General features: G+C 37.4%; 1 protein-coding gene across 1 annotated transcript in view; it reads left to right on the top strand.

The window, feature by feature from the left end:
• LOC136877298 (cytochrome P450 4c3) overlaps positions 1-22,917 on the top strand; it is a 129,295-nt gene that overhangs the window by 65,131 nt on the left and 41,247 nt on the right. The gene's annotated exons all lie outside the window — the stretch shown is intronic.

Genomic DNA, 22,917 nt, shown 5'->3' with positions numbered 1-22,917 from the left:
TCTGACTAACTAATGAAGTCTCTTAAGGTTTCACTTTACTTTGTCCTGCCTGCTGGCTCTCCAGAAATGTGTGCGCGTGTGTTTTTTTATATTCAGGAATCATTCAAGAAGAACACTTTCGCACTGCAAGATATGTGGTTAAGGTTATTTTTAATATGTATAACTTTTGTTTTCTCAACGATTCATTTGTTTCCACATTCGTCCCTGTTTTTATCTCCTTATAAGATGTGTATTGTTTAATGTAACGCCTTGTGTAATATAAATGCCTACATCTTGCCTATTTCCCACATTTTGGCTGATGATGACGCAAACACAGCGTCGAAACTAGTTCCAAGTGCAAATACATGTTATAAATAAATATAACATTTTTGTATTGAAAAGGTGGACCGTTTTAAGTTTTTCCTAACATCCTTTCTCAGTTCAATACGGACAAAATGAAATTCCTATGTTTAAATTTAAACAGTACTATGGTGTCGATCTAACAATCCAAAGTTCCAGAGCTGGAATGACCAGGCCGCAGACTGTCGTGAACACTCCTGTGCTATTGTTCCATGAAATATGCAAACCGCTCATTCCAATCAGTGCCTCAGAGTAGGGACTGAATAGCTCAAATGCTATTATAAACCAGTGTGTTATGTACTAGTAGTATAGAAACTTTATGAACCAGAGGAATGGCATGCTAAAGAAGAAAGTTAACTTACTCCTCTGCTAATTCCTGTCAATGTTTAGGCAGGCTGTTACACTCTGTACGACCGGGCGAGTTGGCCGTGCAGTTAGGGGCACGCAGCTGTGAACTTGTATCTGGGAGATGGTGGATTCGAACCGCACTGTCGGCAGCCCTGAAGATGGTATTCCTTGGTTTCCCAGTTTCACACCAGGCAAATGCTGGGACTTTACCTCGTTTAAGGCCAAGGCCGCTTCCTTCCCACTCCTAGGCCTTTCCTATCCCATTGACACCATAAGACCTATCTGCGTTGGTGTGACATAAAGCGAAGAAAAAAATACTCGATACGCAGCAGTAATCCTATCTATCAGAAATGAGTGGCAACAGAAAACACAAAGCACATCACAACAAACTATGATGAATGTAATGTTATTGTTGATAAATTTTATGACCTTTCTATATTGTAGGACTTCACATTTAGTTTTCTTTTGACTCTGTGATATTAAGACGTCTTATAAAATTATTTATAGCATAGACTGTAGTTCCTTATTCTCCGATTTACATACCGATTTTCACTAAACTCTGCTTACCCATGTTCTCGTGACTTGGCGCTGATATGGACTAAGTAACAAAAATTCAAATTCATTAATATCTCTGTGATCATAGTCGGTAATAAAGTATAAGACATAAATGATCGGAAATTTAATTCTATATAACTTTAGTTATGTACTATTTATCGATACGACCACTAACAACATAGATATTTGAGAATTAAATTTTAGGCCTTCCCTTAAACTACCATTTCATTCAGTGTGAATAAAATTATGTATGGCCTAGATTATAAATATAAATTCCCCGAATTTGAATACCGATTTTCATTAAGATAGGACCACTATTAACATAAATATTTGAGAATTAAATTTTATGCCTTTGCCTAAACTACAATTTTTCTCAGCTTGAATACAATTATTTATAGCCTAAATTCAAGCAACTTTTTCCCCCGAATTTGGGTACCAATATTCATTAAGATATGACCACTAATGACATAAATATTTGAGAATCAGTTTTTTCAAATCAAAATCTCTTTATTTGCAAATGAGGTGTCTACCTCGGTGGCCAATGGTACCCTAAAATACATTATTGTTAAGCATTAAATATTAAATTAACAAGAGAATAAAATTTTCATATAATACAATATTATATAATTTACGCTAACAATTTTTTCTATTAAACACACAGCTCATCCTTAATAAATTTACATTGTTTACAAAATTCTAGTTATAACATCTCCTTTACTACTTACAAATATAGTCATCTGATATACAGTATGTGGAATTACTTCAAATGATTCTGTACAACTGGTATAAGATCAAAATTTACATTGCATTTATTTACTTTTTCCTTTCTTTACCCATTCTGGAACCTAAGTAGCATAACGACCTGCTGCGTCTTAACCAGAGCCCCCTTTAGCACCACTTTTCAGAGTTCCTGAAGGGCCTTCACAGCTACTGCAGCGGTCCCAGGGCCCTCGAAGTCCCCACTGTACTTCACCCCTACAGGCAGTCCCCTACTTTGGCTGTCCAAACTTCTTAGACCAGGGGATGGAATTAATTTTTTCACACACATTCTTTATTTACATTAACCTGCACTGGTCAAATGCCCTCTAACATTTCATTTATTTTCTCTGTTGCTGTTTATTCTCTTTTTGGATATCTGTACAGATTTTGGAAAAGGATCAAACACTACCCCTGGTAAACTGTTCCACTCTTTCACACCCTTCCCAATGAATGAAAATTTACTCCAATCACTTCTGCTAAAATTCCTTCTAATTTTATATTTGTGGTCAGTCCTGCCGATATAATTATTTTCCAACTGAAGCCTCTCACGGATATCTCCCCATGCTGCTTCTACTGTATAGGCTCGATATAATCCTATAAGTCTAGTTTTCTCCCTTCTCTTACTTAAAGTTTCCCACCTTAGTTTCTTTAACATTTCTGATACACTACTCGTTCTCCTGAAATCCCCTGTTACAAATCTTGCTGCTTTCCTCTGCACACTATCTATTTCTTTTATTAGGTATTCTTGGTGAGGATCCCAAACACTGTTTGCATATTCCAATAATGGACGAACCATACTCAAGTAACTTTTTTCTTTTAATTCTTTGTTGCATCCTTTAAGTAGCCTCATTATGACATGTAATGATCTGAATGCTTTCCCAACAATGTCATCCACATGACCCTTCCAGTGCAAATTACTTTCAAATCTTACACCTAAGTATTTCCACTTGCCATCTATTGAGATAACTACCCCATCCAAAGTATATTCAAAGTCAGTTTTAAAACTCCTGTTTGTAAATGTTGTAACAGTTGATTTGCCTCCATTAACCTTCATGTTATTCTCTTCAACCCATTGTTGGATACTCTCAAGGTCCCTTTGTAATTCTGAACAATCCTCAATGGTATTTATTTCCCTATAAACAATTATGTCATCTGCATACAATCTTATTTCTGATGTTATATTGTTCCCTAAATAATTTACGTATATTCAGAAAAGTAACAGACCGATTATACTACCCTGTGCAATTCCCTTCCAAACTTTCTCTTTCTGCGATACGTTAATTTCTACTTTGACTTTCTGAACCCTTGAATTTAGAAATGTTTTTACCCAACGTGTAACCCTTACGTCCAATCCTATTCCCTCCAATTTCTTTAATAATATTCCATGTTCCACTCTATCAAAGGCTTTGGAAAAATCTATGGCTATGCAATCTAACTGGCCTCCTGAATCCAATTGATCTGATATGTCCTGCTGAAATCCCACCAGTTGTGCCTCACAAGAAAATTTCTTTCTGAATCCATACTGGCTCCTCATGAACCAATTTTTATCATCACATATCCCTCTGATGTACTTTGATATTAAACTCTCCAGTATTTTACAAACTATACTAGTCAGGCTGATTGGTCTGTAGTTCTCTGGTTTCCTTTTATCACCCTTTCCTTTATAAATTGGTATTATTATAGATTCCTTCCATTCCTTTGGTATTACACTATTATTTATGACACAGTCAAAGAGAAATTTTAAATAAGGCACTATGTACCACCCCATTGTCTTTATAACCTCTCCAGTAATTTGATCACTTCCTGCTGCTTTTCCTTGCTGAAGCAGTTGGATTTCTCTGAAAATATCTTCATTTGTGAACGAGAAGCTTCTTGTTTCCCTCTATGTCTCTCCCTGTTTATCTTCTGTTTCGGTTTCCAACTCCTGACAATCATCTACTGAATCTCTGAATTCCCTACTAAAGAGGTTCACTTTCTCAGTATCTGTTAAATAGTGTTCACCCCCTTCTCCCACCATTGTAAGAATTTGGATTCCTTTTCCATTTTGATTCCTGATATAAGAATACAGCTTTTTCCATTTTTCTTTGTGGTCATTACGCTCTTGAAGAATGCCATTCATATAATTCTCTTTTGCTTCCTTTTTCACTCTATTCAGTTCCCTCATTAGCTGTTTTCTACTTTCTCTACTCTCCCTAACTGCTTTGATTTTTCTGTTTACTATTCTACATCTTTTTAATTTTCTTATTTCCCTTGTATAATAAACAGAGTCTGAGGTGATTTTACCCTTCTTAACAGGAACAAATCTCTTCTCTCCTTCCCAAACGATTCCTTTGAATTTAGCCCAAAGTGTATCCACATTACTCCCTTCACTTATACAACAACTGAATTGTGATTTAAGGTAAGTCCCAAATTCATCAACTTTAGTTTTTCTGTACAATTTCTTGTCTTATGTGACCCTCTTATTAAGCCTTTTTTGGTACCAGTCCTACATCCATTATTACAGCCTTGTGGTCACCTATTCCTTCAATTACCCCAGTTTTATCAACAATTTTTCATGGTTTAACCAAGAATACATCTAGTAAGTTATTGAGACGAGTCGGTTTTAGGCCTTCCCCTAAACTACCATTTCATACAGTGTGAATGCAATTATTTGTGGGTTAGATTATATTGACTTATTATCCCAACTCTGCATACCAATTTTTATTAACATATGACCACTAATAACATAAATATTTGAGAATTAAATTTTAGGCCTTCCCCTAAACTGACATTTCACTCAGCGTGAATAAAATTATTTATGGCCTAGATTGTAGCAACTTATTCCCCGACTTTGCATACCGATTTTTATTAAATTCCCTTCAGCCATTTTTTTCGTGATGCGTGTTCATACATACAGGCAGGCAGGCAGGCAGACAGACAGACAGAAATTACAGAAAATTATAAAGTGCATTTCCTTGTTACTGTGGATACGACTGATACAGAAATACCATTCTTTTTAAATTCTGAGCAATGAACAGACAAAACTCTTTATTTTATATATACTGTATTTATTTATTTATTTATTTATTTATTTATTTATTTATTTATTCATTCTTCAAACATGTATACGCACTATTACTCATTATTTGCAATATAGTTTCTAATTTTTAAGAAGATCACAAAGAAAATGATGTATTGGATCAATAATACAAGGACTGAGGCAAAATATACAGGGTGATTCAGAACACCACCAACGGTGCTTAGTATTTTGTGTGTGCGGGCCAGTTTATCATTTTTGAAGAGAGGTCTCATGTCTGGAAATGCATGATTTGGACACAAAGGGATCACAGAGATTGACAACACTTCCAATATGACAGAGGGGGTGCGTTCTACAGTTTATCAAGAAACCTCCACCAATCCAAGAAGAGCATATCAGCGGCATAAGGTGATTTTCTGCTTAGGTGAAACTGTCAACTAAAATAAGTGTTATACATATAAGACCATACTTAATTAAACACAGCTGTAATTATGTTCTTAACTGAATCACTATGAAAGCACTTTAAATGAATATTGCTTGCCTTACTTCTTTGTGGTTGATCTATTCTTCAGTTTTTGGTGGACAATTTCTAAGTTTCTGGGAAAACAGTCATTAGGCCAAATGTTCTCTTGTACTGATACAGACCAAATATAATTTCCTTTTGCATGCCTGAATAACAATAAACAACAACTGTTTACAGCTATAAAAACAAATGTCACACCACAATTTTCCTTCAAGCAAGACAATGATGCCTCTGGAAATGGTTCCCTATATTTTGAAAAATATTTGCTTTCAAGAAGACTGAAGAACTGAAGCATCTATATATTACAGAATATGGTGGAGATGTTCATAGAAATTCAATCAATCAACATCAGTCAACATTGGTCTGCATTAAGGGCTGTCGCCCAGGTGGCGGATTCCCTACCTTTTATTTCCCTAGCATTTTCTTAAATGATTACAAAGAGTTTGGAAATTTATTGAACATGTCTCTTGGTAAAGAAACCCCCCTACCTATAAAGAAATATTTGTCCTAATTTGTTCTCTTGAATTTCAACTTAATATTAATATTGTGATCTTTCCTACTTTTATAAACACCACTCAAACTTATTAGTACACTAATGTCATTCCGTGCCATCTCTCCGCTGACAGCTTGCAACATACCATATACCAACATACCATATTGGTAATATTAGTAATACATACCATTTACAAGTTACAAATTTCATGTCTGGTCCATATTGAAATGTACATCAGTTTAAAAAATTATACTAAAATTATATTAGGATCAAACCATTCAATACAATTAAGTTTCTAAAGTTAGGATTTACATCTTATTATACTAAAATGATGCTACCATTTAGTTGAGCAGCTCGTCTCCTTTCTCCCAAGTCCTCCCAGCTCAAACTTTGCAAAGCTACTCTTTTGTCCGAAATCACTCAGGACAAATTGAGCTGCTTTCCTTTGCATTTTTTCCAGTTCTTTAATGAAGTAATACTGGTGAGGGTCCCATATATTGGAACAATACTCTAGTTGGGGTCTTACCATAGATTTATATGCCCTCTCCTTTACATCCTTACTACAGACCCTAAATACCTTAATAATCATGTGCAGAGATTTGTACCCTTTATTTACAATCCCATTTATGTGATTACTCCAATGAAGATCATTCCTTATATTAACACCTAGGTACTTATAATGATCCCCAAAAGGAACTTTCACCCCATCAATGCAGTTACTAAAACTTGAGAGGACTTTTTCTATAAGTGAAACTCACAACTTGACTTTTAACCCCGTTTGTCATCATATCATTGCCTGTTGTAAATCTCACAAAATCGTTGAGGTCTTTTTGCAGTTGCTCACAATCTTGCAACTTATTTATTACTTTACATAGCATAACATCATCTGCAAAATGCCTTATCTCTGATTCCGGTTCTTTACTCATATCATTTATATACATGTAAGAAAAGAAAAAGTTAAAATAATCCTGCCTTGAGGAATTCCCCTCTTAATTATTACAGGATCAGATAAAGATTCGCCTACTGTAATTCTATGAGATCTATTTTCTAGAAATATAGCAACACATTGTCACTCTTTTGTCCAGTCCAATTGTACTCATTTTTGTCAGTAGTCTCCATGATCCACCCTATTAAATGCCTTAAACAGGTCAATTGCGATACAGTCCAATTGACCTCCTGAATCTAAGATATCCGCTGAGCTTCAGTGGAATAACCTTTCCTAAACCCTAACTGCCTTCTATCAAACCAGTTATTAATTTCACAAACATGTCTAATATAATCAGAAAGAATGCTTTCCCAAAGCTTACATGACAGCATGTCCCACTTACTGGCCTGTCATTTTCAGCTTTATGTCTATCACTCTTTCTTTTATACACAGGGGCTACCATAGCAACACTCCATTCATTTGGTATAGCTCCTTCACGCAAACAATGGTCAAATAAGTACTTCAGATGTCTTTAGTTCACACAATGTAATGTCTTTAGTATATCCCCAGAGATCTTAACAATTCCAGCTGATTTTCTAGTTTTTAACTCTTGTATCTTATTGTAAATGTCATTTTTATCATAGGTAAATTTCAATACTTCGTTAGTATTAGTCACCTCCTCTATATGGATATTATCTTTACATGCTGCTGACTGAATACTTCTGCCTTTTGAAGATCCTCCCATACACATTTCCCTTGTCATTAATGATTTTTGGAATATCCTTCTTGGAATCTGTTTGTGATTTAAAAACCTATACATACTCTTCCATTTTTCACTATAATTTGTATGGCTGCCAATTATGCTTGCCATCATGTTACCCTTAGTTGAATTCTTTGGTAGATTCAATTTCCTAGTAAGTTCCTTCAATTTCTCCTTACATCCAAAGCCATTTCTAACTCTATTTCTTTCCAACCTGCACCTCCTGATTAGTCTCTTTACTTCTCTGTTATAATATAGTGGATCTTTACCATTCCTTACCACCTGTAAAGGTACAAACCTATTTTCACATTCCTCAACAATTGCTTTAAACTCATCCCAGAGTCTGTTTACATTTTTATTTACCGTTTTCCACCGATCATTGTTACTTTTTAAAAACTTCCTAATGCCTGTTCTATCAGCCATATGGTACTGCCTAATAGTCCTAATTTAAATATCTTCCTTTCTTTCACATTTATTTTTAACTACCACAAAAACAGCTTCGTGATCACTAATACCATCTATTTCTTCAGTTTCTCTATAGAGCTCATCTGGTTTTACCAGCACCACATCCAGAATATTCTTCTTTCTAGTTGGTTCCATCACTTTCTGAATCAGATGCCCTTCCCATATTAACTTTTTTGCCATTTGTTGGTCATGCTTCCTGTCCTTCCTTCCTTCCTTCCTTCCTTCCTTCCTTCCCAATTGACATTTGGTAAATTAAGGTCAGCCGCTACAATCACGTTCCTTTCCTTATCATTTCCCACATAGCTGATAATCTTATCAAATAATTCTGAATCAGCATCTGCACTACCCTTTCGTGGTGTCTATACATACCCTTCCATTTTTCACTAAAATTTTTATGACTGCCAATTATGCTTGCCATTGATCTGTCTAAGGTATTTGATAGGGTAGATCATGGAAGACTCCTGGCAAAAATGAGTGCTATTGGACTAGAAAAAAAGAGTGTCTGAATGGGTGGCTATATTTCTAGAAAATAGAACTCAGAGAATTAGAGTAGGCGAAGCTTTATCTGACCCTGTGATAATTCAGAGGGGATATTCCTCAAGGCAGTATTATTGGACCTTTATGTTTTCTTACATATATAAATGAAAAAAACCTAAACCTACAACCTGTTTTCCAGTCATTGACCGGGTCAGAGATGTAATGAATGAAGCAGATATAGGCTGTTAGTACGATGGGGTCGCCACTCCCAAAGTTATATATATCAATGATATGTGTAAAGAAGTGGAATCAGAGATAAGGCTGTTTGCAGATGATGTTATTCTGTACAGAGTAATAATAAATTACAGGATTGTGAGTGGCTGCAGGGTGACCTTGATAGTGTTGTGAGATGGACGGTGGGCAATGGTATGATGATAAACGGGGTTAAAAGTCAGGTTGTGAGTTTCACAAATAGGAAAAGTCCTCTCAGTTTTAATTACTGTGTTGGTGGGGTGAAAGTTCCTTTTGGGGATCATTGAAAGTACCTAGGTGTTAATATAAGAAAAGACATTCATTGGAGTAATCACATAAATATGATTGTTAATAAAGGGTACAGATCTCTGCACATGGTTATGAGGGTATTTAGGGGTTGTAGTAAGGATGTAAAGGAGAGGGCATATAATTCTCTGGTAAGACCCCAACTAGAGTATGGTTCCAGTGTACGGGATCCTCACCAGGATTACTTGATTCAAGAACTGGAAAAAATCCAAAGAAAAGCAGCTCGATTTTTTCTGGATGATTTCCGACGAAAGAGTAGCGATACAAAAATGTTGCAAAGTTCGGGCTGGGAAGACTTGGGAGAAAGGAGATGAGCTGCTCGATAAAGTGGTATGTTCCGAGCTGTCAGTAGAGAGATGGCGTGGGAAGACATCAGTAAAGTCAAATAAATAATAAAGTTTAATTATTCCACCTATTCAATACATAAAAAGAGATGTTAATAAAGAATTAAATCTGTAAATAAAATTATAGGGACATGTTTTGCCCTTTAATTAAGGGAATCTTCAGCCTATAGGCTGTACATTGTACATTTCAATACAGACCAAAATATGAGAATTATAACTTGTAAGGACATCAGTAGACGAATAAGTTTGAGTGGTGTCTTTAAAAGTAGGAAAGATCACAATATGAAGATAAAGTTGGAATTCAAGAGGACAAGTTGGGGCAAATATTCGTTTATAGGAAGGGGAGTTAGGGACTGGAATAACTTACCAAGGAAAATGTTCAATAATTTTCCAATTTCTTTGCGATCATTTAAGAAAAGGCTAGGAAAACAACAGATAGGGAATCTGCCACCTGGGTGACTGCCCTAAATGCAGATCAGTAGTGACTGATTGTGATTGATCATGTTATTCATAGCTGACTTCTTAGCTAGATTCGATTTTCTAGTAAGTTCCTTCAATTTCTCCTTACTTCCACAGCCATTTCTAACTCTATTTCTTTCTAACCTACACCTCCTTCTTAGTCTTTTTACTTCTCTGTTATAATACAGTGGGTCTTTACATAAATAATCTCATTAAACAATTTATATGCAGTTTTTCGCTTTTCTATTCAAAGTTGTTTAGGAGGAATTAAGGGCACCAAATCCATGTCTTGTATTTTAGACTAGAAACTGTCAAAAATATGTCTATGACCCTGTAATACAGATTGAACTCAGTAATTTTCTTGTTGCAGAAGCAAGTATTTGACTCCAGTACTTTGAAAAGAGCATCAAAAAATAGAAATATTGAAAAAAAAAAACAAAAAAACTTCCAACAGAAAATTGAATTAAAAATCCTTCAGAAAGGTTGAAAGGTTGTAGGTGGAGGATATGTTATCTGAAACCCATTGATTAGGCCTTTCAACAATTGAAGTGAGAAGGCACTGAATTTTTTATTTATAAGTATAAATGGTTTCAACAAGTCAGCTGTGATATTGTCATCTGCCTGCTGCGGTAGATGTAAACGAATAAAATCTGGTTGCAAGACGAAATTAAATTTCATTATTAAAAAAAATATTTTTGAATGTCAAAAAGATATAAAACTCTTCTTCATTTATGTGTTCTCAATTATTTTGGTAGACTTTGCAAAAAAATTCTAAAACCTGGTGGTGTAACAAAGAGGAGGAATTAAGGTGGTAAAAGCATGCTCAGTTCATCCAGAAGGCCATGGGTTCGATGCCCCCTCAGGAAGTTGAAAAATTTAAGAAACTTGTTTTCCACTTCCGGAGGTGGACATGATCCTGAGGTTCACTCAGCCTACACCAAAAATGTGTAGTACATTAATTCCTACCGAGCTTGATAGCTGCAGTCGCTTAAGTGCGGCCAGTATCCAGTATTCGGGAGATAGTAGGTTCGAACCCCACTATCGGCAGCCCTGAAGATGGTTTTCCGTGGTTTCCCATTTTCACACCAGGCAAATGCTGGGGCTGTACCTTAATTAAGGCCACGGCCGCTTCCTTCCCCCTTCTAGCCCTTCCCTGTCCCATCGTCGCCATAAGACCTATTTGTGTCGGTGCGACGTAAAGCAACTAGCATTAATTCCTGGGGCAAAGGTGGCTGGGCGTAGAGCTAACCACTCTATGCTATCAAGTGCCGCAGTATGGATAGTGAAAGCCTTTACCTTCCACCCCTCCAAGGGGCTTCGTGGCCTATATGGAGATGCAAGCAAAGTCATCTCCGTACAGGCCATGAAGGCCCTCGGAGGGGTGAAAGCCGTAACCTCGGCACTTGATGGGGTAGAGTGGTTAGCTCTACGCCCGGCCGCCTTTGCTCCCAGGAATTAACCTGGTACTCATTTTTGGTGTAGGCTGAGTGAACCTCAGGATCATGCGCACCTCCGGAATTGGAAAACTCGTTTCTTAAATTTTTCAACTTCCTGAGGGGAAATCGAACTCATGGCCTTCTGGATGAACCGAGCATGCTTTTACCACCTTACTGAGGCAGCCCCTCTTTGTTACACCACCAGATTTCAGAATTTTTTTTGCAAAGTCTACCTAAATAATCGAGAACACATAAATGAAGAAGAGGCTTACGGAGATGACTTGGCTTTTTCTTTTGGTTTGATAGTGTAACAAAGAAAACTTTTTTCTTCTAGTGGTTTAATGTCGCACTAACCCATTGAAGGGTTTTGGTGACACAAGTATAGGAAAGGGCCAAAATTGGGAAATTAGCAGCCGTGACCTTAAGGAAAACTCGCTTGCAAAAGGTAGCAGATTGTGATAACACAGTCTAGCTTGAACAAACGGAGAGTGAGGACGAGCTGCGTAGTGTGTGCCGTGAAGTATGGTGGGAGTCGCACAGTATCGGGCCGCGATTGGGATGTCGCAGTGGATCCTGGGGAAGAATGTAAAGAACTGTTTATAGAAGAAGGAAGATCTGGGAAAGATGGTAGAGGTGGTTTTGGTGGCGGCAGTGTTAGCTGTGCTTCTGGTCATTGGGGGGTGGAACTGAACCCCAGCCCAAGTATCAGTGGCAAATTCAGCTGGGAAGACTTGGAGGTGATTAAGGAGATGGTGAAAGAGATGATAAAAGAAACCTGCCCATGGAACCAGATCAAGGAAATGATGAGAGAACAATTGAAGGAGATTGGGAATATGAGGCAGCAGCTTCAAGAAAAGGCTGATGAAACTATGACCAAAACGTGTAGCAACGTGAATTAATTAGGGCAGCTAAGAGTGAAAGTAAAAAGTCTAAAAGAGGAGGTGCTAAAGTTCAAGAAAGAAGCGGAAGTTAGCAATCAGGAGAGGCTGAAGTAATGCATATTTTTGTATGGCGTTCAGGAAGATACGAAAGAAAACAAAGTGGACGTAATATGCAAAGTGGTTGAGGTTATACAGAACAAGATGAAAATAAATTTTAGTGCAGTTGACACAGATGATGTAGAAAGAGTGGGTAAAGCGAAAGGTCATAGACCAATCAGAGTGAAGCTACTATCTTCCTTAATGGCAGAAATAGTGTTAAGGAATACGAGCAATTTACAAGGTCACAAAATTTGGGTAAGGAGAGATATGGGTAGAGAAGGAAATGAGAATCTGAAAACTTTGAAGAGGCATCTAGGGAGGGCCAGACACCAGGGGCTGAAAGCTTACATAAGGGGGCAACAACTAGTGGTTTCAAATGGAAGATGGTTTCGAGTGTGGCCTGTCTCAAAACTGCAAGCTATGGACGAGAATTCCAAGAGGGAGAAGGACGTGATGATAAGACAAGATGGAAGGAAGGAAGCAGTGCGAGTGGTGGAAACAGTGGAGGTAAGAAAGAAGAGCAACATAGGGGAGAGTGGATAGAGTAATGTCAAAACAGAATTGAGGATCCGGGAAGTGTTGGGTGAGGGGGTATCTCAAAAATCTTCAAGTGCTGAGTGCAGTGGACAAGTGAATATTACAGGTGGTGGTTTGAGAAATGAACAGAAAGGAAGAAAAACTATGGGTAAAGGGAGAAGTATGAGTTTAAAGGACTTGTGGGGTACAACAAATAAAGATTCTGAGGAAAAAGAGAGAAGAGAAGGTCAAAAATGTTAAGATGGAATAGAGTTAGAAAGTGAGAGGACTATGCTAATGAGAAGCAAGATTAAGGGAGGAAATGTAGAAGGGGGAAGGAGGGAAGAGTAAGTTATAGCAATATTGGGAGATAGGTTTGTCAATACTGAGGGGCTGTTAGGTAAATTAGGTAATAAAAATATTAAAGAAGTAGTGGAAAGCTTCAATATTGTGGCACTCTTAGATATGTGGCTTGAAATAGTGAAGGAGATAATATGGGAAGGGTTTGTGTTTAAGCATAAATTCAAAAGGAAGGTGCAGAATAAGGGGAAAACACTGGGAGGCATAGTGGTTCTAATTAGGGAAGAGATCAGTGGACAAATACCGGATATTGATACCGAGATGGAGGAAGTGATTTGGATTACATTTAATATTGGGGCGGGGAGGAAGGAAGGGTAAAGAAGGTATGTTTAGTTTTTTTATACTGCCACCCCAGGAGCTCATTATATGCAAATAGTAAATTCTTTGAGGAATTATTGTTGGAAATTTGTATTTTAAGAGGGAAGTTTGAAGAAGACGGTATGTTGCTATTTGGGGATTGGAACATGAGGATTAGGGTGCAGAGTCCAGCGTATACTAAAGCAGATGGGAGAGTAATGAGGAAAAGTAGGAGAAGTGAAGATATGGTAATAAATAATTATGGAGACAAACTTTTAGGAATGTGTGCAGCGGGAAAGTTGTATATTCTGAACGGGTGGTATGAGGGCAACAGGAATTAGAAGCTGATGTATGTTACAGCGCAGGGAGGAAGTGTAATTGATATAGTAATCAGCTCAGAAGAAATGTTAGAGGAAATCATAAGGATGGAGGTAGTAGACTGGGTTAAATCACATCACTTTCTGGTATGGGTATTGATAGAATGCAGTGCAGGGGTGGCTAAGAAGATAGAGATAAATAAGGGTGAGGAGATGTGGAGAGGGTACGTTAAATATAAAAAGCAAAGCAGGAATTGGATTCCATAATAAAAGAGGAGTTAAATTTAGTAATGTATGGTTGGGAGGTTGCATTGGAGGAAAATAACATAGATAGAGCATTGGAATTGATAGCATACCCAATCAAAAGGGTAGGTCAGATACACAGAGACAGGAGTAGAAGGAAGAGAGAGGAGGAAGGGTGGTACAGTAAGGATTGTGAGGAATTATGAAGAAGGGTTTGGGTGCATTAAAAGAGTATTGAAAAAATGGTGGGAATGCAGAAAGAGAAGCGCTCTGCAATTTAAGGAAAGGTTACAAAAGGGAAATTATTGAGAGGAAGAAATTATGGATGAAAGAACAAATGGAAGCTATAAATAAGGAGTGTAGAATGAACCAAATTGAAAAAGTGTGTGAGAGAACAAACAAAATTAACAAGGGTGGAAGGAGATTGGAGAAACCAAGTATCAAGTATGAGCAGTGGGTAAACTATTTTCGAGATCTTCTTGGAGGAAAGGAGAAATGGTGTAGAGGGGAGGGGAAAAAGTTATATGGAGAGATATAGTGGTATTGATATTTGAATTGGATGAAGGAATTTCAAAAGAGCATGTTGCTGATGATGGCGCCAAAGTAATGCCGAAACTAGTACTGCTAAATAATGTTAATATGTTTTAATATATTCAGACAATATTGTTTTGTATTGAATAGGTGGAACCCCTGAAAACTTTATAAGTATTTGTAATATCAGTGAAGCAAAGAAATCATTCCTCTATGCTACCAGTCTTAGTAACATACCTAAGAACAGATGAAATCAGCACTTCATGGTTATATTAGATGTTTTATCAATTATTATTAGGGCAACAAAATATGTCTTAAGTTATTTTGGACTTTATTCATGAGCCATCAACTCAAGAACCAAAATACATAAAATTATTTTGAATGTCTGGGAAATGACCATTTTGAAGTTTGCAAGTGGGATCGAAGCTAATAGTCGCTATATGCGAACATGTTCAAGACTTCAATGTAATTATTTCTGTACAGAGAAAGGCTGCTTTCATCATGACCTCTGAAAGCAAGTTCCTGAGAAAGCAAACAGTATTTATTAAATGGCTCATAATTTGACTTTTCTCTTTGACATTTCATTGTGCTGATAATCTGCTGGCCTTCGGGCTGAACAGTGGTCACTTGGTAGACCAAGGCCCTTCGGGGCTGTTGTGCCATGAGTTTTTTAAATTTTGCTTTTCAGTCACAAGATTATGCTGCTCACTTAAACTAAACTCTTTCAGATAGGGAATGTGGCTGAATGAATTTTTTGCTGCTTATCTATATATATATAAAATAACTTGTCCTGACTGACTGATTCATCATCGCCGAGCCAAAACTACTGGACATAAAGAGATGAAATTTTGGGGATATATTCATATTAAGACGTAGGTGCTCGCTAAGAGAGGATTTTGGGATATTCCTTCGCTAAGGGGGTGAAAACGGGGGTGAAATTTTAAAATGAGTTGCTCTATATCTCAAAACTTTAAAAGTTTACAGATGTAAAAATTGGTATTTAGAATCGTCTTTAAAAATAAGGAAACACGTATTTTTTTGTTTTCAGAAAATCCCAATAGGAGGGGTGAAAAAGGGTGAAAATGGGGAAAATGGGTTGAATGCCTTTAATCAGGATACCGGTACCTATATCTCAGAAACTGAAGATATTACAGACCTGAAAATTGGTACGTTTGATCTCTTTTAAAAATAAAGAAACACGTATTTTTTTGTTTTTGGAAAATCCAATTAATGGGAGGGTGAAAAGGGGGTGAATTTTTAAAATGAGTGAATCTATATCTCCAAACTTTTAAAGTTTGCAGCTGTAAAAATTGGTATTTAGAACCTTCCTTAAAAATAAAGGAACACGTATTTTTTGTTTTCAGAAAATCGCAATAGGAGGGATGAAAAAGGGTGAAAATGTGGGGAAATGGGTTGAATGCCTTTAATCAGGATACCGGTACTTATATCTCAGAAACTGAAGATGTTACAGACCTGAAACTTGGTACTTTTGATCTCTATTAAAAATAAAGAAACACGTATTTTTTTGTTTTTGGAAAATCCAATTAATGGGAGGGTGAAAAGGGGGCGAATTTTTAAAATGAGTGAATTTATATCTCCAAACTTTTAAAGTTTGCAGATGTAAAAATTGATATTTAGAATCTTCATTAAGAATAAAGAAACACGTATTTTTTGGTTTTTTGAAAATCGCAATAGGAATCGTAAAAATGGGTGAAAAAGGGGTTGAATGCCTTTAATGAGGCTACTTATATCTCAGAACCTGAAGATATTACAGACCTGAAAATTGATGTTTGGGATCTCTTTAAAAAATAAAGAATCACGTATTTTTTTGTTTTTCGAAAATCCAATTAATGGGGGGGGGGTGAAAAGGGGGTGATTTTTTAAAATGAGTGTATCTATATCTCAAAACTTTTAAAGTGTATGGATGTAAAAATTGGTATTTAGAATCTCCTTTAAAAATAAAGAAACGCGTAATCTTTTGTTCTCGGAAAATCCCAATAGGAAGGGTGTAAAATGGTGAATAATGGGTTGAATGCCTTTAATGAGGCTTCTTATATTTCAGAACCTGAAGATATTACAGACCTGAAAATTGGTATGTGGTATCTACTTTAAAAGTAAAGAAACACGTATTTTTTCGTTTTTTGAAGATATAAATATTGGGGGTTGAAAGTGGGGGGTGAATTTTTAGAAATGAGTGTGTTTACATCTTAAAACTTAAAAATTTACAGATGTAAAAATTGGTAGTTAGAATCTCCTCTAAAAATAAAGGAACACGTATTTTTTTGTTTCCTGTAAATCCCAATAGGAGGGGTGTAAAAGGGTGAAAAATGGGTTGAATGCCTTTAATGAGGATACTTATATTTCAGAACCTGAAGATATTACAGAACCGAAAATTTGTATATGGGACCTCCTTTAAAAATAAAGAAACACGTATTTTTTAGTTTTTGGAAATCCAATTAATGGCGGTTAAACAGGAGTGACAAATTGGGTGAATTTTTTGAAAGACTATATCTACAGAATATCTTGGAAACGTAAAATGTTACAGACGTAAAAAGTGGGTGTTTGGAATCTCCTGTAAATGTAAAGAAACATAGGTGATTTGTTTTTGGAAATCCACCTAAGGGGAACTCAAAAGTGGTGAAATTTTAAAATGAGAATTTTTACAGTATATCTAAAAAAACTTAACATGTTACAGAAGTGAAAAATGGTATTTTTTATCTCTATTAAACATAACGAATCGTGTATTTTTATTTTTCGGAAATACCACTTGGGTGGTGGGGGGTGGGTAAGAGTGACTGAAAATGGTGTTGAATTCTTTTAATTAGGCTACTGATATCTCAAAAATGAAGATGTTACAGACGTGAAATTCGATATTTGCAATCTGCTTTAAAAGTAAAGAAACACGTATTCTCGGAAAATCCAATGAGGGGGGGGGGGTGAAAGTATTGAAAATTTAATTGACTTAATTGTATGAGAATGCAAACATCTAATAAAAACTAAAGTTGTTACAGACGTGAAAATTCGTATTTAGATCTCCTTTAAAAACAAAGAAAAACGCGTTTCGGTGGGGAAACCATCTTGGAGGGTGGGAGTGTAAAGGAGTTGAATTCCTTTCATGACGACACATAAATCAAAAGCTGAAGAAGTTAGAGTCGTGATAATTGGTATTTAGAAGATCTTTTACTATTAAAGAAGCAAGTATTTTTTGCGGGAAAATTCACTTACGGGTGGGGGGGAGTAGTGTGAGATGAAGTGAAAAAAATAAATTATTTTTATGGGGATACTTATATCTCAAAACTGACGGCAATAGACGTGAACATTGGTGTTTGGAATCTCCTTTAAACATAAAGAAACAAGCCTTCTTTTAATTTTTTTTTTGGGGGGGTTTGCCGGTAAATAAACTTAACGGCGGTGGGGTGTAGAAGGAGGTGAACCCATTGATTTTACTGTTCTTAATGTACTTATAAGTATCCTCCTTTGCTAAGGCGGCAGCGCGCGGGCCTCTCTCACAGCTGGGTTCCGTGGTTCAAATCCCGGTCACTCCATGTGACATTCGTGCTGGAAAAAACGGAGGTGGGACAGGTTTTTCTCCGGATACTCCGGTTTTCCCTGTCATCAGCCTTTCCAGCAACACATAATAGTAATAATAATAATAATAATAATAATAATAATAATAATAATAATAATAATAATAATGTTCCGGACCGTCGTCAAATGTGCGGACCGCGCTGGAAATGGCTCCTGGACGGGTAATGACTAAGAATGCAGTCCGGCCGCGGGTTCAGTGCCGCCAAGGCACCCAATATGACACCACGCCGGATCTCCTGAAGGATTTTATCCATATTAAAAATGATTATAGGAAAAGATGGCAAAGATTTACGGACCCAACTGACCGGGAGGAATACCTGAGCCTAGCCCGGGAAGTACGAAATCGATTGCTGGAAAAGAAGATTGAAAAATGGGAGGAAACATGCCGTAATCTAATAGAAAACGAGTCAGATCGGGAATTTTTGTGGGTTCTCGCAGAAAACGAGTCAGACCGCGAATTTCGGCGGATTATATATCTAAAACAATAAGCATTCAATTATAAATATCAGTATAGTACCGTAGCGAAGCACGGGTATCTTGCTAGTCCATTATATAGATATTATTCAGGTTGTCATATCCATGAGTGTTCCAAACGGTCTTTTCTTTACCAAACAGAATTCATGGCCAACAGTAAAATTAATTGAAATTTAAATATCTACATCCACACAACCACGGAATAGAGTCATAAATGTGGTCCTTAAAATGTTGAGTAAATACTTTTCCTTTTGTTTGTAGATAGAGATTTTCTTTTGCTGGACCATTTTCAATGATGTCCGGCTCCATGGCTAAATGGTTAACGTGCTGGCCTTTGGTCACAGATGTCCCGGGTTCAATTGCCGGTAGGGTCGGGAATTTTAACCATAGTTGGTTAATTTTGCTGGCACGGGTGCTGGGTGTATGTGTCGTCTTCATCATCATTTCATCCTCATCACGATGAGCAGGTCGTCTACGGGAGTCAAATTAAAAGACCTACATCTGGCGAGCCGAACTTGTCCTCGGACACTCCCGGCACTAAAAGCCATACGCCATTTCAATGATCTTTAATTTCTCATGTGCAGGGTTTCAAAACACTCAGTCCAGAATCTTAGATGAATAGGCAGCATAGTGCTCTTCGGTTCAGAGGGCCCCAGGTTAGATTCTATGCTAGGTTGGAAATTTTAACCTTAAATGGTTAATTGCCTTGGCTCTGGGACTGGGTGTTTGTACTGTCCCCAACACCTCTGCAACTCACACATCACACACAACGCTATCCTCCACTACAATAATGTGTGGTATCCTATACATTGCAGATGTTTCACACCCTCGTTGGAGGGTCTGCCTTACAAAGACTGCACCAAGCCAGAAATAGCCACACGAAATTAAAGTTGCACTTATTTTCTGTAATTCCTGTCCCTCAGTCCATAGTTGGACCTGTAACACTCAGCAGTCACCCACTTACACATGTTGGGATATAGCATCCAACTTTCATACTTGCATACCGGTTTCATAAGGCATTGGAAGTCTTAAAAGTATAAATACAACTGTTATGAAATTCACTTAACATGTTTAATTTAACTATGTACATGCATTGAAAACTGCTTAAACATAACTCTAAAAGCATGAAAGTAAAATACACGTAACCTCTCAAAATAATTATTAAAGTGCAAAGGGAAGCAGTGTTTTCAACACATCCATGCATCCTTCACCTCTGCATTATATTATGCATTAAATTACAAAAGTGGTCTGATTTATTGACCTCCAACTTGATCACAGGGTCTACATCAGTGGTGAAGAGGTAGACACCAATAGTCATCAGACGTTTTTGTTTAGGGTACTCTCAAGGGCATGTGTGACACTTCTGCATACTGGAATACCATGCCACATGACTTTGAACATGGAAGCCAATCTCTGCACCCCCAATGGAGGCTCCGTAATCAAGTTAGAGGTTGACAATTTAAACTTCTTCGTAATTCATTGCACAATAAAAATGCTGTTCTTGGATTGGTGGAGATTTCTTAACAAAATAAGGAAGGAATGCCCTTTACCTTATCCAAAATACTGCTAGACTTCGATGCCCCACAGCACCAAAATCATGCATTTCAGGGCATGTCCCCTCTTGAAAAAGTAATCAGTTTGCCATCCCACGTAACATATTAAGCATTCACAGTGTTTTTTTTTTTTGACTCTATATATATCTTTCTAGGATCAAAATTAAATTTTTATCTACCATGGCATTAATATCTGGCTCCTTGGCTGAATGGTCAGTTACTTTCAATGACTAACGTAAGAGGTACCGTACTACTGTGTTCCTAGAGCATGGTTCTATTGTGAACTGTACAATTTTCAGGTGCCTATCCTCTAGATGTTCAAGGGTTATGAACAGTTGTGAAAGTATTTTGCATGTAACTTTGAACCCATCTGGACCCACCACTGTTCTATGCTGTAGATTTCATCAAGGTTCTCGTCAACAATTCCGCAACTCTCCCTTGATAGCATCCTCCAACATCACCTCTACAACTTACATCCCTTCTTGTGTTCTCCTGTAGGGGAACAAAATCTGGTCATATAGAGAGTGTACCATAAGCCCTGGGAAAAACTTCAGGAAGAATTCACCAGAAGAGAAGAAAAAATGTTATAATGATATGAGGCCAGAAATGATTTGTTGCTGATTTATCTGTTTCTATTATAGGTAGTGTACTCCAACACATCTTAATTGCTGGAATTAAATCTGAAATACTTCTTACAATTCTAACATGTGTGGCTATGTTTTGGATCCACAAATGATTTCCATACTCCCAGTCATAATTAACCATATGTAATAGGTTTGCTTAAAGTTTCAAACATAATGGTGCTTCTGTATGTTTCAGTCTTAGTGTCTGCAGGCAGCTTGGTGCATGTTAGTGTGAACATAAGATAGGTAGAGATGGACTAACTTCTTGGCCCCCACACTCTCCTGATTTCAACCCACAGAATATTTTCTTGTGGGGGCACTTAAAGTGTGACTGCTGTGGATAATGTAGTAACTTTGTGCTTGAACTGTGGCTGCCTGTCAGACAGTATGCATTACACCAGGAATTCTAGTACGGAGGACACCAGGCATTCTTGATGATATTTGGAATACAGTGGGAAAAAGAATAGAAGTCTGAATTCAGGCAGAAGTTGGACAGTTTGAACATTTCGTATGACATGCCAACAGAATGTTCCAGTGGTGGTTAGATATGTATTCAGTGCAACTCATGACACATGTTAATACATGCAATTCTATCATAAAGATGTGTTAAGAGTGCACTATGAATGAAGTCCGATAACTCAGTAGTTATGCATTTCTGGACCCATGTTGTTATAATTTTTTTCTTTTTATTCTCTCTATGCAAGGAATCCATTCCTGAGGGTTTGCCCTGGATGTAGTTACACCTTATACAGGAAGATACAAACATCAAAAGAAACCATGTAATGACACAATGACAGTTCAGTGTAGTGACAAATTGAATCATTATGGAATGACAGAAACATGTAAATGAACATAATTGTATATAGATGCTATTAATATAATGTCCGGCTCCATGGCTAAATGGTTAGCATGCTGGTCTTTGGCCACAGGGGTCCAGGGTTCGATTCCCGGCAGGGTCGGGAATTTTAACCATACTTGGTTAATTCTGCTGGTACTGGGGCTGGGTGTACATGTTGTCTTTATCGTCATTTCATCCTCATCACGACGCGCGGGTCGCCTACGGACGTCAAATCAAAAGACCTGCATCTGGCGAGCCGAACTTGTCCTTGGGCACTCCCGGCACTAAAAGCCATACGCCATTTCATTAATATAATTCCAATTAATACAAGGGTTCTTTAGTATAGGATGCATCAGAAATAACTCTCAAATGTTAAACATCAATAACAGAGTAACACCAGAATTTACTTCACAGTGTGGAAGAGCAGTGTTTACCATTTACTTACACATACACCATCACTTGGTTTTGAAAATGATATCCTCCAAATGCCAACTGTCCTTTTCCATGCAAGTCTGAAGTCTCTCCTTGAAGTTCTGCATTACTCTGCTGGTCATGTCTAGTGATACTGCCTCAATTTCTTGATGGATGACAGCTATATTCTTTGCTACTGGTTAAATGTCGCACTGACACATCAAAGGTTGTTGGTGATGCAAAGAAGGGAAAGAGCTAGGGTTGTGAAGGTAGCAGCCATGGCCTTAATTAATATACAGTCCCAGCATTTGCCTGGTGTGAAAATGGAAAACTATAGAAAACCATCTCAGGTCTGCTGCCAGTGGGATTTGAATCTACCATCTCCCGAATGCAAGCACACGGCTACCCGACCCTAACCTTATGGCCAGCTTGCTTGGTGATGGCAGCTTTCAGTTGCCTAGTGTTTGTGGTTTACATTGGCAGATTTGGGCCTTTAGATATCCCCAAAGAAAGGAAGATGAAGCTACAAGATTAGTGCAAGAGGATGGCCACAGAATGTTACCAGATCAGGCACCCTGGGAATATTTCACTTAGGAGGTTTATCGACGCCCTTGATGTGTGTGCAGTGGCACCAACCTGTTGGAAAGACACAGTAGGATTCCCTATTTCATTGTGTTTTGGCTGCTGGTAGTAGTATAGAATCATTATGTAATGATTAGAAGTTCCTAT

The sequence above is a fragment of the Anabrus simplex genome, chromosome 1, assembly GCF_040414725.1.
Source record: "Anabrus simplex isolate iqAnaSimp1 chromosome 1, ASM4041472v1, whole genome shotgun sequence".
Classification (NCBI taxonomy): domain Eukaryota; kingdom Metazoa; phylum Arthropoda; class Insecta; order Orthoptera; family Tettigoniidae; genus Anabrus; species Anabrus simplex.
The sequence above is the reverse complement of the archived record's forward strand: the minus strand, read 5'-3'. Positions and strand labels throughout refer to the sequence as shown.